The 14,466-nt window shown below is 42.9% G+C and overlaps 1 long non-coding RNA gene and 1 pseudogene across 2 annotated transcripts; one reads left to right on the top strand and one right to left on the bottom strand.

Moving 5' to 3' along the window:
• Positions 1-7,772: 7,772 nt before the first annotated feature.
• Positions 7,773-11,225, bottom strand: LOC119282274. Of its 2 annotated transcripts, XR_005138671.1 has the most exons (6): positions 10,910-11,225; positions 9,757-9,817; positions 9,483-9,575; positions 9,025-9,138; positions 8,233-8,289; positions 7,773-8,130 (listed from the first exon to the last, which is right to left on the bottom strand). It is a non-coding gene; the product is annotated as an uncharacterized LOC119282274 (long non-coding RNA). The 2 variants fall into 2 exon arrangements; XR_005138672.1 differs by lacking the exon at positions 8,233-8,289.
• A 720-nt stretch (positions 11,226-11,945) lies between these two features.
• LOC119280053 lies at positions 11,946-13,425 on the top strand (annotated as a pseudogene).
• Positions 13,426-14,466: the final 1,041 nt, after the last annotated feature.

Consider the following 14,466-nt stretch of genomic DNA (forward strand, 5'->3'; position numbering starts at 1 on the left):
GTAACACATCAACGTTCATGTGATACTTCGGAAAAATGAAAATTTCAAGTTTTATTTCCTTATTCCATAAAACACCAAATCCACTACTTCTACTTGAACTACCAACATAATAACTGCAATCGTACCCAAGGGTTGGTGCAAGAGACTTCACATGTGTCTTGCTAATATGAATTTCCACTATGCCTAACACTTTCGAGGCAAACTTCCTTGCGACGTTCTCAAACTATCCCAGCATTGCCCGCTCCACGACAGTTTGACACCAAGAGACCCATTGTTTCCGAGTGTACCCCTCGAGGGAGTCCGCCGATGTATCAAAGATTTCCTCCCCGTCAACAAAACGTCCACCATCTCTGTCACCTAACCTTTGCTTCATTCATTTTATTTTTTCTGTTGAGTTAATAAAGGACCCACCAGGGCACCAACCGGAACTATAGCACGAGATAGATCATGTGTTTCTCCTACAACACTCGATTTCAGCGCCAACCGCTTCGTAGCGGAAGGATTGTCATCCAACATAGTAGTACACCTTCATCGGGTTGCTGTTTCTCGTTATGGGTAGTGTTCCATCACCAACTCTCATACATAGATGCTCTTCTGTTGAGCTCATCCCTTCTACCTCTGTCACAAACATTAGGAATGAATGCTCTCCCAAAGTCTCTGCCAAAAGGTGCTCCACCCCTTTCTCCAGCGTTGGCTCTGCTAGATCCTCGGCCACTACCTTGACTTCTACCTTCATGAACAAGCATGAAACTACTGCATTCATGTTTTGCTATATCATGATCTCATGTGCCACCCTCTTCATGCCAATGACCAATCAAACAACACTTGCCACAAAACATAGGGATATTCTCATATGTCACCTGATACAACACCTTCTCCCCCCCTTTAGTGATGGATACAAATATTTTCTATTCACATCCAATTTAATGTGAATCTGAACAAAAGCACCAACATTTTAGCCGGTTGTGGCAACTGAACTTCTTGGATCTCACCCATGTTCCCGCACATGATCACTCTTACACCCTTATCATCATGATAATTATTCAGTAGTTTTAGCGCATGTTGCTAGACCACAATATCGCTTAGGTTCACCAATCACAAATTCTCAAACTCATCATACTCCTCTATGAGTACTTCCTTGTTGCAAAACAACCATGACACCACGTTCATGTCCGTGTTCCAGTCACCTTCACATCCAAACTGAATCGTGAAAATTTTGGTTTGATCAGACGTCAACAGACTTTCCTCGTAGGGTTCCACGCATTCCTCGTATCAGCATTAAGTGAAAACAGACTAAACCCTTTGCTAGTATGAACCCTAGATAATGCCAAGCACTTAGTCTGGACATCTGGTATCCCTACTTCATCTTCCCAAAGGAAAATCGTCCCTTCATCTTCTTACAACGCTAGACGTTGTAGTAGATCGTCAACATCTTCCTTCCTTGTGCGTGCACTATGGTGCCTTCCACAAAGAACCCATAGACACCGACATAGGAGAGTCCAATGGAAAGCAGCAAGAGAAAATCGCTAGGACTCCACGGGAAATCGTTAGCAACAAATTGATGGTGGCTAGCACCACACGAGGATAGGCAAAACCCAGTCAGTTGCCAGGGGAAATATTGACTATGTTTTGTTTCCTAAAACTGCTAGCTTTTTGAGCAAATAAAAGAGTTAATTATTTGATACAAAATAAAGGGAAACGTCTGTGGCTGGTACGCCGGGAGAAGATTGGGCCGGTGGAATGCGGCACGTACGATGAAAGAGAGATCGAGCGCTCCTCGGTCCTCTCATGACGACGTGTCCTGCGGGGCCCGCAACCTACCCCGGCCTGTTGGTGCAATATCTGCCTACCTCTGTTTTGGATATTGTTGATAGAAACAGGTATGGACTAACTTGTTTGCTAGTGCATACAGAGAGAAATTCCATACAAAACTGAAGAGAATGTTGTCTCAGGTGCTAAGTTCGATGAACTTCACCGGAGTATATCTGCATTGCAGAGAAGAATGAGCTACATTTGTTGAAGATATGAATGAGAGAAGATTGCCGTGAAGGAATTAACCCCTCGAAAGTTTAATGCCGCAACAAAGCATTTGGTTCTATGTCGTCCGAAGAAATTGACTGCAATGAAAGGAAGTCGAAGACAAATTGAAGAAGTAAGTATTCTTTTCATCTTTCTTTATTTGTTCATTTGAGTCATAGGACCTCCGTACTATTAAGAGGGGTATAGGTTCTTGAAGCTTACGATCCTCTGTGATGCTTAGCCCAAAACCTATGGAACATGCGGGAGATATCTCTTTATGCTCCGAATGATTACCTGGCAAAGGTAGATGTTGTTCTTCGTGCTGCAAGAGATATCTTTCGGACTGAGGACTTAGAATTACTTGCTCCGCAAGTAATGTTACCATTGTGCTCAAATTCTGACCATTGGACTCGTGACATTCAGTCATTGGCTACTCCTTGTGTCCAATTTGGTCATTCCCATCAGGGAAGGCTGCAGCTATAAATAGCCACCCCAATCCAACATTATCCGTTGGCTACTCCACTTAAGATTTCTAAGAATATTGATTTGAGCAACCCCTCTCCGAGTGATTTGAGTTTAAGATCCACCGAGTGAAAAAATCAAGAGCCCAAACTTAGACAGTGGTTTAGCATCATAGTAGTTCTGAGTTAGAGTTCTTGTATCTCTTACTCTCGAGAGTTCCGCAGTCTGTAGACATATAGGTTTCTGCTCGAGTGTTGAAGAGTTGTTGTCTTCACCGAGCTAGATCTTCAGCGGCCAAGAGTAATTGAGGTTTGCGAAGGTCGACCGAAGGTTTGGAGATCACCGACAAGGATCTACCACGAGTGCACTTCCAGGGAAACGCCTAGCAGTAGTACTAGTTTTTGGGCTAGTATTAGTGCGGGAGACCGCGCTACTGTTATGACGCTACAACTAAAGGGTAGCAGTAGCGTTGGTTTAGCCGTGCTACTGCTATACCTACTTAGCAGTAGCGCCTCTTGCAGAAAGCACTACTAGTAGCTACTTGCAGCGTGCCTCTCTACCCGCGCTACTACTAGTATTACGTATTCTATTTCTTTTTTATTTTATGCCGTATTCATACACCATTATACAAGTTTTCATATAGTATAAATTTAGAGATTGTATTTGCATCATAATGAGTTATTACATCATTGGGTGAAAGAACCGTGAATTAGTTTCAAGTGGATGGATCCTAAGTGACCAAGTGAAGGATTAGCGTGCTAATCCATGACTTGGTCACTTAGGATCCATCCACATGAAACTAATCCACAGTTCTTTCACCCAATGATATAATAACTCATCATCATCATCATCGTATCATTAATAAATTATCATCATAATACATCATTGTCATAAAACAACTCCCATGATCAGCATTCTCATCCATGAGACATCAAATAACAACTTGGTCACTAGTCATAATCACAACTCCCCCTCCTCATCATCATCAACTCTAACACATTGTAGCACATAATAACAACTTCTCATCATCATCATAGACATAATCAACACTAACTAATTGTTCTTAATACCTAGGAACTACTCCTCTCTCCTAGGTAAAATACCAGAAAAGAGATAAACTAGTCCATCTCCATAATGGAGAATGGAGATAAACCTATTTCCATCTTGTGGCTTGCGCACATTCATGTTGTATCCAGATAGTTGCGTGTGCACATTCATCACTTTGCTCCATTCATTGACTTTGAGCCTTCCATCAGTTGAAGAAATCGAGTATGTAGTATGGTAAGCATACAAATGAGTTGGTCATAAGCTAACCATATGCATATAACCTTCGATAAACAGCATGTAAGGCACAAACTCCGTCAGGAGCCTCTGTTGAAAAACATAATAGTAACATATATATTGTTAGCAATGTATGTAGTTTATATACTTAGGGAGAATGTATGCAATAAAGTTACCACCATTAACAAAATCTTACCAAGTTTTTGCCAATGAAGTTACCATCATGCAATTTATGGACTAGTGGCATGCACCGAGTAAAATTTGGGAGGATAGAGTGATTTGTTTTAAAGGCCTCAACATCATCTATGAATGAGACAACATAACCTTTCTCCTCACAATTAAGCTTGGAGTCATAGCCATAGTATGTCCTGTCTATAGCCTTCCGACTATTTTTGGAAGATAAGAATAAGCTGGCAGTTATAAATAAAGACGTTTAGTACCGATGAACACCAAATATTTTTAAATTAAAAATATAAATTACTTAACGTAACAAATTAGTTTGACACTCTATTTAGGCAAAACTGGAGGCCTATCCACATCCACCCTGATGTCGATATTATCATCATCATCATCTTCGGGATGAATATCAAATGTTATTTGCATACCCTCGTCAAATTCATATGCCTTGGAGAGAGCTTCCTAATTAGAGCAACCAAAATGGTAGTTATTGACCGCATTGTACAGCTTAACTCGAAACGCCATAACCATGTTTAGTTCTTAAGTGATCCCTCCTCGTCTCCATATTCTCATAGTCTTTGAAACCGAGCTTCTGCAATACATATGGTCTTGCATGGCACGAGATGTACTAATCGAATTGAAAAAAATTAATAAATTACCGGTTGAACAAAGGAAGAACAAGTGATGATATTAATTACGATGAAATGATTGTCGTTGCGTATCGTACAAACATCAAAGGTCTCGTCGAGCTTCACAGCGAAAAACCTATCATTTTACAGGTGACGAAACCTGTCACACAAACCCCGGTCAGCGTAGCAGTAATGGCACTCCAGGATCCTATCGTCATCAGACATCTACTGTGTTCATAATTGAAAGATTAAACTTCTATATATTCATCACGGGTTGATTTTCGGTTTGTCAAGTCTTCCTTGAAAACTCTAATCTCACATGGTGTATATGGTGGGCACTCCCTCTCTGATATATTCCACCGTCAGTGACGGTCGCTCCTCCCTTCGTCCCAGAGTACATTACACCAAATTGTGTAGCACACGGGAATGAAGAAGAAGCGACCCGCACGACAACAGTCAAGATTCTTCATCTCTGATATATTCGACAGTCGGTGAAGGTCACTCTTCTCTTCCTTCCTGTGCATTACAAAGTTCTATCATGAGAAACAATAGGAAGAACGACCCCACGACAATAGTCGGCATTCTTCTTCCTCATATATGGTGGACACTTCCTCACTGTTTTTTGACTGTCATGTATGGAGTCCCAACCGACTTAAAGTCAACCCAAAATGCCATTTAATGCTCTTTCCAGTAAATCCAAGGCACTCAATATTTCCTACATTGTAGAACAAGCCATGCTAAAATTCACGGAAAAATCCAGCATGACCTTTGCTAAAAAGGACATATCGAGTGCCTGAAATTTGCCGGAACGGAAATTAATCAACATTTCTGCAAAACATAGGTCACGCGGAGGTGTTCCCTGCAAACATAGGCCACTTGGGTAAGCACATATCCTATTTGGCTACATCATCATCATCGACATCAACGACATGGGGATTTGGCTGCTCTCACCTCAAGGTCCAAGGGGGTCGGTGACGGGGACAACGACGGGGATGATGCAGGGGCGCTCCTTGATTTCTGCAATATATCATTTGGTTAATAAGATAACTAATATTTCTTATTACAAATTTCCATACCTAATTTTTTGTAGTAAAAAAGTATGTTACTAAATTTCTCGTATGGCTTTCCGATACATTTCTATATTGGAAAATTTGTATACCTAAATAATTTCTATTAACAAAAATTCTATTCAAAAGACCTAAAATTTATGTAACTAAATTTTTATACCAACATTCAAATTACCTACATTAGTTGAGAGAAGGAATGGAGGGAGGGAGGGAGAGGAGGGGGAGGAAGGAGGGAGGGAGGGAGGAGTGGGAGAGGAAGATATGCCTCATTGGCGGTGGCGCACCGGTGATGGGCGACGACGGCGGGCGACGGTGACGGCCGGGTGGTGTAGCGCTGGCGAAGGCGGTGGCTGGTGGCGCGCGAGCGGCGGTGGCGGGCGACGGCGACTGCCGGGCAGCGACCAGAGAGTGTCTTGGAGTGGGAGTGAGAGTGTGGTGACAGAGAGAGAGAGGAAACATGCGGGATGGGGTATAGGGATAAGGTGGTTTTAGCTGTAGCGCGTGTAGGCGGAAAGCGCTACAGCTATACTACTTAGCAGTAGCGCGTTTCAGGGGAAAGCGCTACTATTAAACTCAGCCTGGCGGCAACGGTGGGACAATTTTAGTAGTAGCGCTCTTTGTCCTTGCCGCGCTACTGCTATGTCTATAGTAGTAGCGCCATCTGGGGACACGCATTACTGCTAAGTATCAGTAGCGCAACGTTTTATCCAGCGCTACTGCTAAGGTTCTGTTTATAACGTTTTCCCTAGTAGTGGTGAAATCAAATGGAGTCTGATCAGCTTCGAGTTGAAGGAGAATAGGGCGAAGAGAGTTTATCTTCCGTGTTATGTCACAACCCCTTCAACCAGACATAGCCCTTTGGCAGAAGGGTGAACTGGTCTACCAAATCTCTCTATCGCCATCGAGCACCACTGGTTCAATTTTCTTCACTGCAATTCCTTTAGCAGTTTTCATTCGTGCTCTAGGATGATAGTTTGTCTGATCAATCATACTGTGTTCCATATCATTCGATCTTGTATCCATCAGTTATTGTTCGATGCCCTCAGTATTACACTACATTCATTCTCTTATGCTATCTTTGCTCTCATCTTCATCTGTGTTGTGATCAGTTACCTCATCATAGTTTGCTTATCCCAGTTATGCATCACATATCAGTTCTAGCTCTCTGTCATGATAGTTTACCTGTTGGCATATTGCATTACCTTCATTATCATCAAGCCAATCGTACTCGAACCATTATTGCATCTTACCTCGAAGATTTTTTTCCCTCAATAGTAAGCTTGATTGAGTTCTTATCTACAGTATCTTATTTCCGCTGTTGTGTTTGGGATCAGTTCAATACTTTTGAAGGAAATTTTGAATCTCCCATTCACCCCCATCTGGTCGATATATTCTCGGTCCTTACACGCGACCCACCCACGCACTCATGTATCCTCTGCCTCCACTGTTTCTCCCCCACTCAATCTCGTCTCTTCCTTTTTGTCACTTCTCCCATTTAGCTGCCATGACCTTTGCTTGCTCCAGCGCGTGTGAGTTCGCGGCCACGGAACAGGTCCGAGCCCGCTACTACGAGCACCTCCAGAACCACCACAAGAAACACGAGCTCATTGCTGGGCATGGCCCATGTTTTGCATCCCTGACCACTACACCACGACACTCAAAGCAGCGTCAAATAATCTGTTGGCATAGGTCAATTAAGGCGACATATTTACTGTTGGGAAAGATCTTTACCGACAGAAAGGAGCTGACGGCTATAGTCCTGCCGGGAAAGGTCTTTCCCGATAGATAAATCTATGCCGACAGATAGTGTGACAATGTTGGTGAGAACTTCGCCGACAGACATTTTTACACCGACAGACAAAGCTTTTCCGACAGTTCATCTGACACTGTGCTATGGCGATAGATTGTGCAACGTCCATAGATATACCGACAGTTCATCCAACACTGTGCTACACCAACAGATTATGCGATGTTAATACTATCACCGACACACTTGCTGCCAAGGTCTACACTTCGGCACAAATGTAAATTCACCGTATATTAATATGAAATTAAATTCATAATACTAAATGCATGTTCAGTACCCAATACATATTCAAACAATTACACTCTTCTATTCATCACAAGACACCAGTGATCAATGCACAAGATACCATTCAACATATATAGAAGATTCATTAGTTTTCTTCACTGAATTTAGCTCCAACAATTAAGGACATACATAAGTTGGCATTCAAACCATGGTCTGCTACAAAATGTAGTGGCCAAGTTCCTATGAGACCAATTGTTCAATCACTAGAACATCTATGACTACTAAAAAATATCATGGAAGAGCCCAAGTGTCCTTTTTTACCATTAAAAAGAGACCAAGTCTTTCATCACCAAGTCGACATTAACTTCCATGTGAACAAAATGTGTCAACCATGTTATGAACAAAGCAATCACCAAAACATCTTAGATCAACTTGTGGCCTTGCTACGCTTTGCCATCTGTCTCTGCAAAAGAACTCGTATATTTCAGCAATCTTTAGAAAATGAGAGTTTCTGATCCTAAAGATCTAGAAAGTAGATGCGTTGCCAATAGATTACAAAAGATACCGTTCTCAGAACATCAACCAGAGTCGGGCTAGCACATAGCATATCACATGGCTCACTCTGAAAAATTATGCACTCATTGATAAGCAATCAGATCTGTTATACAGCATCACGAATAAGGTTCTTATTGTAATTTTAGGGATTTGCATTTGAAGTTCCTCCATCAGCAAACAATCAGATATGCACTTGTATATATACATGTACCGAAAGTCATATATGTAGTAGCAAGAGTGCACTTGATGAAAACAAAGCCATTTCAAAGACCATATGCTTGCACATACATCTTGTTTTTCGAGACAACAAATGCGCTCTAGTTAGGCATCTAGGAGCTCGATCGAGTAAAACATATATTACCAGATGTCAACTATGAGTAATTGCTAGGATAAATATATGCAAAACTCAAAATAAAATCATGCCTACCATTACATCAGACTGTAGACATGTTTCTTTTATCACCACGGATTTTCACATATGATCGTATCGAAATAATAGAAGACCTTTGGATAGGGAAAAAAATGTACTAATAGCAGCAAATATATCTACACGTAGTTGCATATGGATTTCAATTGCAATTTCCTTTAAAATACTTCTTAAAACACGTGTGGACCGCGAATTCATCGAGGCTTACAGTTTCAATCTGTTCGGAAATCATTGAAGACCTAAACTAGCAATCTGTGTTAATTTTTATGCCTTCATTCGTACTTCTAAAATTTATAATTTGCGGTTGTGGAAGTAGTACTTTGAGCTGACTTGAACTATTACTCAAGTCTCAGTTCCTTTGGTTTAAGTTTTTACCTGTGCTCTCTTTTTCATCAATCTTCCAGCAAGTGTACTTGGCCATTTGTTCTTCATCTGTCTTGTTCAGCATCTCTCCTATTTCAGTGAGCAGAACCATGCTATTAATGAGCCCTGACAAGTACATAGAGGGAGACCAGATTGGCTTAATCAGCCTTTCTTGCTAAAGCGCTACAGTTTTCATTCCCAAATAAGTATTGTATGGGCATAGAACTAGCGACCAATGTAGAATTAACATGCCACTTTCCAAGGATTAGATTTTTTGTAGAAAAAACAAGAGTAAGCAGTGGATCAAAAACATCCAGTTCAACTGCATCTGGTTAGAACAAGAGGGCTATATTCAACTTACTAATTGGACTTGGGTACAAGTAGGTCGCTCCAAATAACTAATACAATCCCAGCCACCAGTCCAAGGATTTGAAACGACAATTGAAGAATCGAATATTTAAAAATATCACCTCGCGTCTTGAGTAGCAGCCAATCGTTGTGGTCATAGGATGACATAGCCTACTCCGCGCAACGCGCATCTCCAGGGGTATTGTTCTCCTGCACTGCAGAGGGAGCAAAACTAACTTGACCAATAGAGCAAACCAGTATGGAAGCAATAGCAAGCTCCTATACAAACATCCATGAGGATATCACTTGCTAATGTGATGAGAGAATTCAGAAATATCGACGATGCAAAATTAGGTACCTAGAGAAATAAAACAGAGCAAAGATGAAGGAGCTTACTTGTTATCAAGCCAATCCACCAAAGAGGCTCTTATAAATAAGCATATATAACCACCAGCTTCTGGAATTAATAAAAGCACTCGTACAGTTAGACACATGAAGCACATCACATGGGATAAAAATTGTCTGAGCAGCTTAAGATACAGTAGCTGTATATATATACATGGAGTAGCAGCTTAGGATACAATAGTTCAGGGGTATCAACAGGTTTTGTTAACTCAGAGACCTACAACATGTAGACAGTAAACGACCATGAAGAAGGAAGATGAGATTACAAAATCCAATTCGGAGCATCTGATACACATCTCACAGTGAGCCCAATGACAACATTTCAGATATTTTATACTATTCCAAAGACCACAAAAATGTGCACGGAATAGGAAAAATCCCAATAATGTGTACTGATATTAATCTCAGCCAACGTTACATTACAGAACAAAAATTGTAAGTAATTACGGTGATATATCTACCATATGTCAAATGGTTAATTAGTCAGAGATGGTAAAATATTTGCAGAGTTCCCGTTATTGGTTTGCTTGCATGCTTATAAGAGCCAACTGTGTTCCTAGCAAAAATTGAACTTGAGGGTTTGACAAATCAAACAAAAAAACCAGTAGTCCATCACTAAGAATGGAAGTATGTTTTACAGTAATGTTTCTTGCACAGTTAAAGGAGCAGAAGAAACTGAATGAAAGCTCACAAGTAGCATCAAGGCTCAAAGAAAGAATGCTATGTGTGAGAAAAACTGTGCAGGCCACCCGTTACAGAAGTTGGAAGAGAAGAGATAGTTCACAGATGAACTCTGATGATTTTAGTGCCACTAGGGAGATATGGTTTCTCTTGGCAAACATGGAATACACCATATTTATGTAGCTGCTGAAAGTGTTAACAATAAAACTTCTCAAAGAGAAGCTGCAGCGGAAGAACTATCTGCAAGCAAGGGATCTATCTGTGATGAACTACCAGTTCACTAAGCATTAACATATCACAACCAGTAAGATTCATACAAGTAAATCTGCAACTATATAATTCATGAACTGAAAAACAAAATCACGAAAGACATGCCATCAGGTTATAAGCCATTCACACTAAAATGTGAACTACATATATCAACATACGAGAAGATAGGTAAGAAAAAAAAATCGCATCTTACTTGTTGAGATCTGGAGGCAAGGGGAGTCAACAGGGACAGGGGTCACCGGTGGAGGAAAAAGAACGACAGGGGCTCCTCAGCAGCAGTCGGTGCGGCGGATCCTCCGGCGTATGGTGCTGCCGTTCCCGGTGCGCGGCTGATCCTTGGTGGCGGATGGCACTGCTGTTCCTCGGCGGCGAACTGTGCTCCTCTGTTGCAGACGGCGCTGCTGCTACTGCGGACTAAGGGAAGGGAGGCCGGGGTCCGAGATGTGGTGGCGCGAGGGGAACGGCGAGGGGGTTGCGGCGGCGGCGCGCAGGTCGGGGGCGGCGGCGCGGTCGGGTTAGGTTTAGGGTGTGTGGGTGGCGAGAGAAAGAGAGAGGTGAGATTGGGGATCGAACAGGTCGGGGACTCGGGTCGGGTGGTCACGTGGTTTTTTTTCTTCACGTTCTGGTGCGAATCGGGTGTTTCGCGTCGCGCGCGCGCCTCTCTTTCCGCACCATATTTTTCGGACGTGGCATGTAGCAAACAACGCCGACACTTTTTATGTCCCCACGAATCGGTGACACACAAACAATAGGTAATACCTCTATTTGGCGACAGAAATTTCATCGGTGTTTTTGTGAGCTATGGCGACAGATAATGTGTCACAAGATTATATAACACTAATATACTGTGCGTCGGTATAGTTTGAGACAAAAAAAGTGTCGGCGATGTTCACTTATACTAACAGATGCACGTCGTCTTTGTAGTGTCGTGGTGTAGTGGAAAACCCTCCTCCCCCTCCATCGCGGAGCAGCCATGGTGGAAGAAGATCTGCCTGATATTTTATGCCAACCGGTTGTAGCTTTTTGGATCTTTTCCAGAAACCATCGCTTCTTTGCATCTTTTTCCTGAAACCACTGGTTCCAGCATTTAAAATCACTGGCTATAGCATTCTGTTCAGTTGGTTGTAGCATTTTATTCAGCTGGAAGCAGCACCCAAAAATGCTACGACCAGAGTTCGTATTGCTGGTCATTGACGCTTTTTGCTACAACCGCTAGCGTGTTTGCTGCCATGGTTGTAGCATGTGCGGCGGTGTTGGTCGATGACAGGCGAAGACTTTTTGTTGCTGTAACCGAGGGTCTGCGACAATTTGTGCTACAACCATCATCGGCATTTGCTACAACCAGCAATGTTTTTTGGTGGAACTATGCTTATTATTTGCTACCACACAATTTCTGATTTTTTTTATGGAATCAGCGCCAAATTGTTGCATTTTTTGCTACCACTTTCGTTTTGATTTGCTGGAACTGGCTCCGTTTTTTGGTACTACGAGCGTTTTTGGGTTTGCTGGAACCATCTCTATTTTTTCTACCACGGCGAACCATGGCGGCGTCGCCATTCATTTTGCTGGGGGGCGAGGTGGGGGGAGGGGAAGGAGGGAGGGTGGGCAACACCGACGAGGGGCACACATGAGGGTACTGTCGACGGCAGGGGAGGGGGGACGCGTGCTGCACGACGGCGACGAGCATCGGCAGTGAGGCAAGCCGTAGGAGAACTTCGATCTGTCAGCGGGATGGGCGGGGGCACGACCCTGCCCGATGCGAGCGGGCGACGCTTTTTTTTCCTGCAGCGAAGGAAGAAAATGTTGCGGCGTCCAATCGAGCGGCCGTGGATGCATGTATTATTTCAATGCATTTAGTATGAACTGATGCTGGGATTTCCATTATATGAATAGCTAATCCTCTGTATCTTACCCAAAGTGCCAAAACTAAGATCTTATTCAAAATTCCAAAATAGACAATGGATACCAAGAATACATGATTGCAGTCATAGTTTCTGTTCAATCGTGCTTGCGAAAAGTTCAAGTGTTGTATGAATGTTACACTTTCCATTTCCAACGGTTACCGATAATAATTCACAAAGTCAACTATGTTAGTTGTAAAATTCTGGGGTTATGCAAAAATTTGAAAATCTGACATTATGTGCATGTGCTTTCTGGCACTAGGAGGTGATGCTAGTGGAAGATCTAGGTGTGAGAAGAAGTGCAGGAAAGCCATGGAGAGGCTTGGCATGAAGGCCATTACTGGTGTGAGCTGTGTAAATTCAAGCAGAGCAAGACCGTGAGCATCTTAACCACTTCAGCCATTGTTCCCTGTAGCATAATTTCATGCTGGTGGTTGTCGCATTTTCGTAACATCTCTCAATACTATTGCAGGCTACGTTTGTCCTCTCCAAGCCAGATGTCTTCGAGAGCTCGCACTCAGAAACCTATGTCATGTTCGGGGTGGTCAAGATGGAGGACATGGACGCTCAGCTGCTGACAGAAGCGGCGGGGCAGTTCAAGGCGCCGGGACCGGGCAGCGTCATCTCAAAGGGTGATCCGTCCGTGGCAGCAGCCCAAGACGACGAGGAGGTCGATGAGACGGGCGTTGACAACAAGGATGTTGAGGTCGTGATGGGGCAGGCCTCTGTGTCGAGGTCCAGGGCTGTGAAGGCGCTCAAGGCTGCAGATGATGACATTGTCCGCGCCATCGTGGAGTTGACTAACTAGGTGATGATAGGTGGGGGGTCACAAATCAGTCTTGGTCATGTCATCTTGAATGTTGCAGTTGCGGAATTGGAGGCTCTATATCTATTGAAACTAGTACTAGGCTACTAGCATGTAGGTTTTTGAGGCGTTTTAACATCTGAGGACCAGCAAACTGCTTGCTCTTATGTGGAATTCTGAATCGGCTATGCCAAATTTTGCTACAAATGCATGTCACTCGTGTTTCAGACATTGTGATCCCAACTATGGCCATTTTGAGATTTTGAGAAAACTTTCAATTTTGTTTTGCTAGATGGATCCAAACAAGCTTAGGACGACAAGAAAATATGATTGGGCGTGGATGCTTGTGACGCAGATGAACAGTTGATTTTTGTTTGTTTGGTTGTTAACTTTTCGGGGTACCAATACTCTTTTGCCAATTCATTTTGTTGGCAAATTTTCCACTTATAAGGGACAAAAATTTTGGCCACTAGTTCTGTCGTGAGGCAAAAGAATAAATACACCATTGATCTCCTTGGTAGAAATTCTTTGGGATATTTCGTTTTTCTGGGTCAGTTTTGATGCATATGGTTGACAGGTTGTACATTGTACTTCTGTGAAAAGAAAGAGTGTTCTAGATTGTGTTGGTTGCCTGCTCGTGTATTTGCTATGGGGGGATCTACTTCGTACACACAGAGAGCGTCTCTCTTTGTCTTTGCCGTTGCCCAGGAGTGGCACAACGATTTTGGTGACCAACGGTGCTACGGCCTGCGGTGATTCCATGGAGCCCGTCATCTACTTTTCTCTATCTTTGCTATCCTGTGTGTTCGTCTCACCTCCAGCGACCGCCCGAAGGCAGATCTGTATAGCTATCTTATCTTCTCCGCCGGTCTCTCCCTTTCATCTCTGGGTGTCCTCCTCGGAGATACCATTGCGTAGCCTGATTCTACATTCTATGTGATTCTTCGAGACGATGCTTTCCCATATGCCTCCGATTCCTATTTCATAATGGATTGTATCAGTCCAACCCATGATGTATTGTCACTATGTTCTCTCCCTGGAGAT

The sequence above is a fragment of the Triticum dicoccoides genome, chromosome 3B (assembly GCF_002162155.2).
Source record: "Triticum dicoccoides isolate Atlit2015 ecotype Zavitan chromosome 3B, WEW_v2.0, whole genome shotgun sequence".
In the NCBI taxonomy this organism is placed as follows: Eukaryota; Viridiplantae; Streptophyta; class Magnoliopsida; order Poales; family Poaceae; genus Triticum; species Triticum dicoccoides.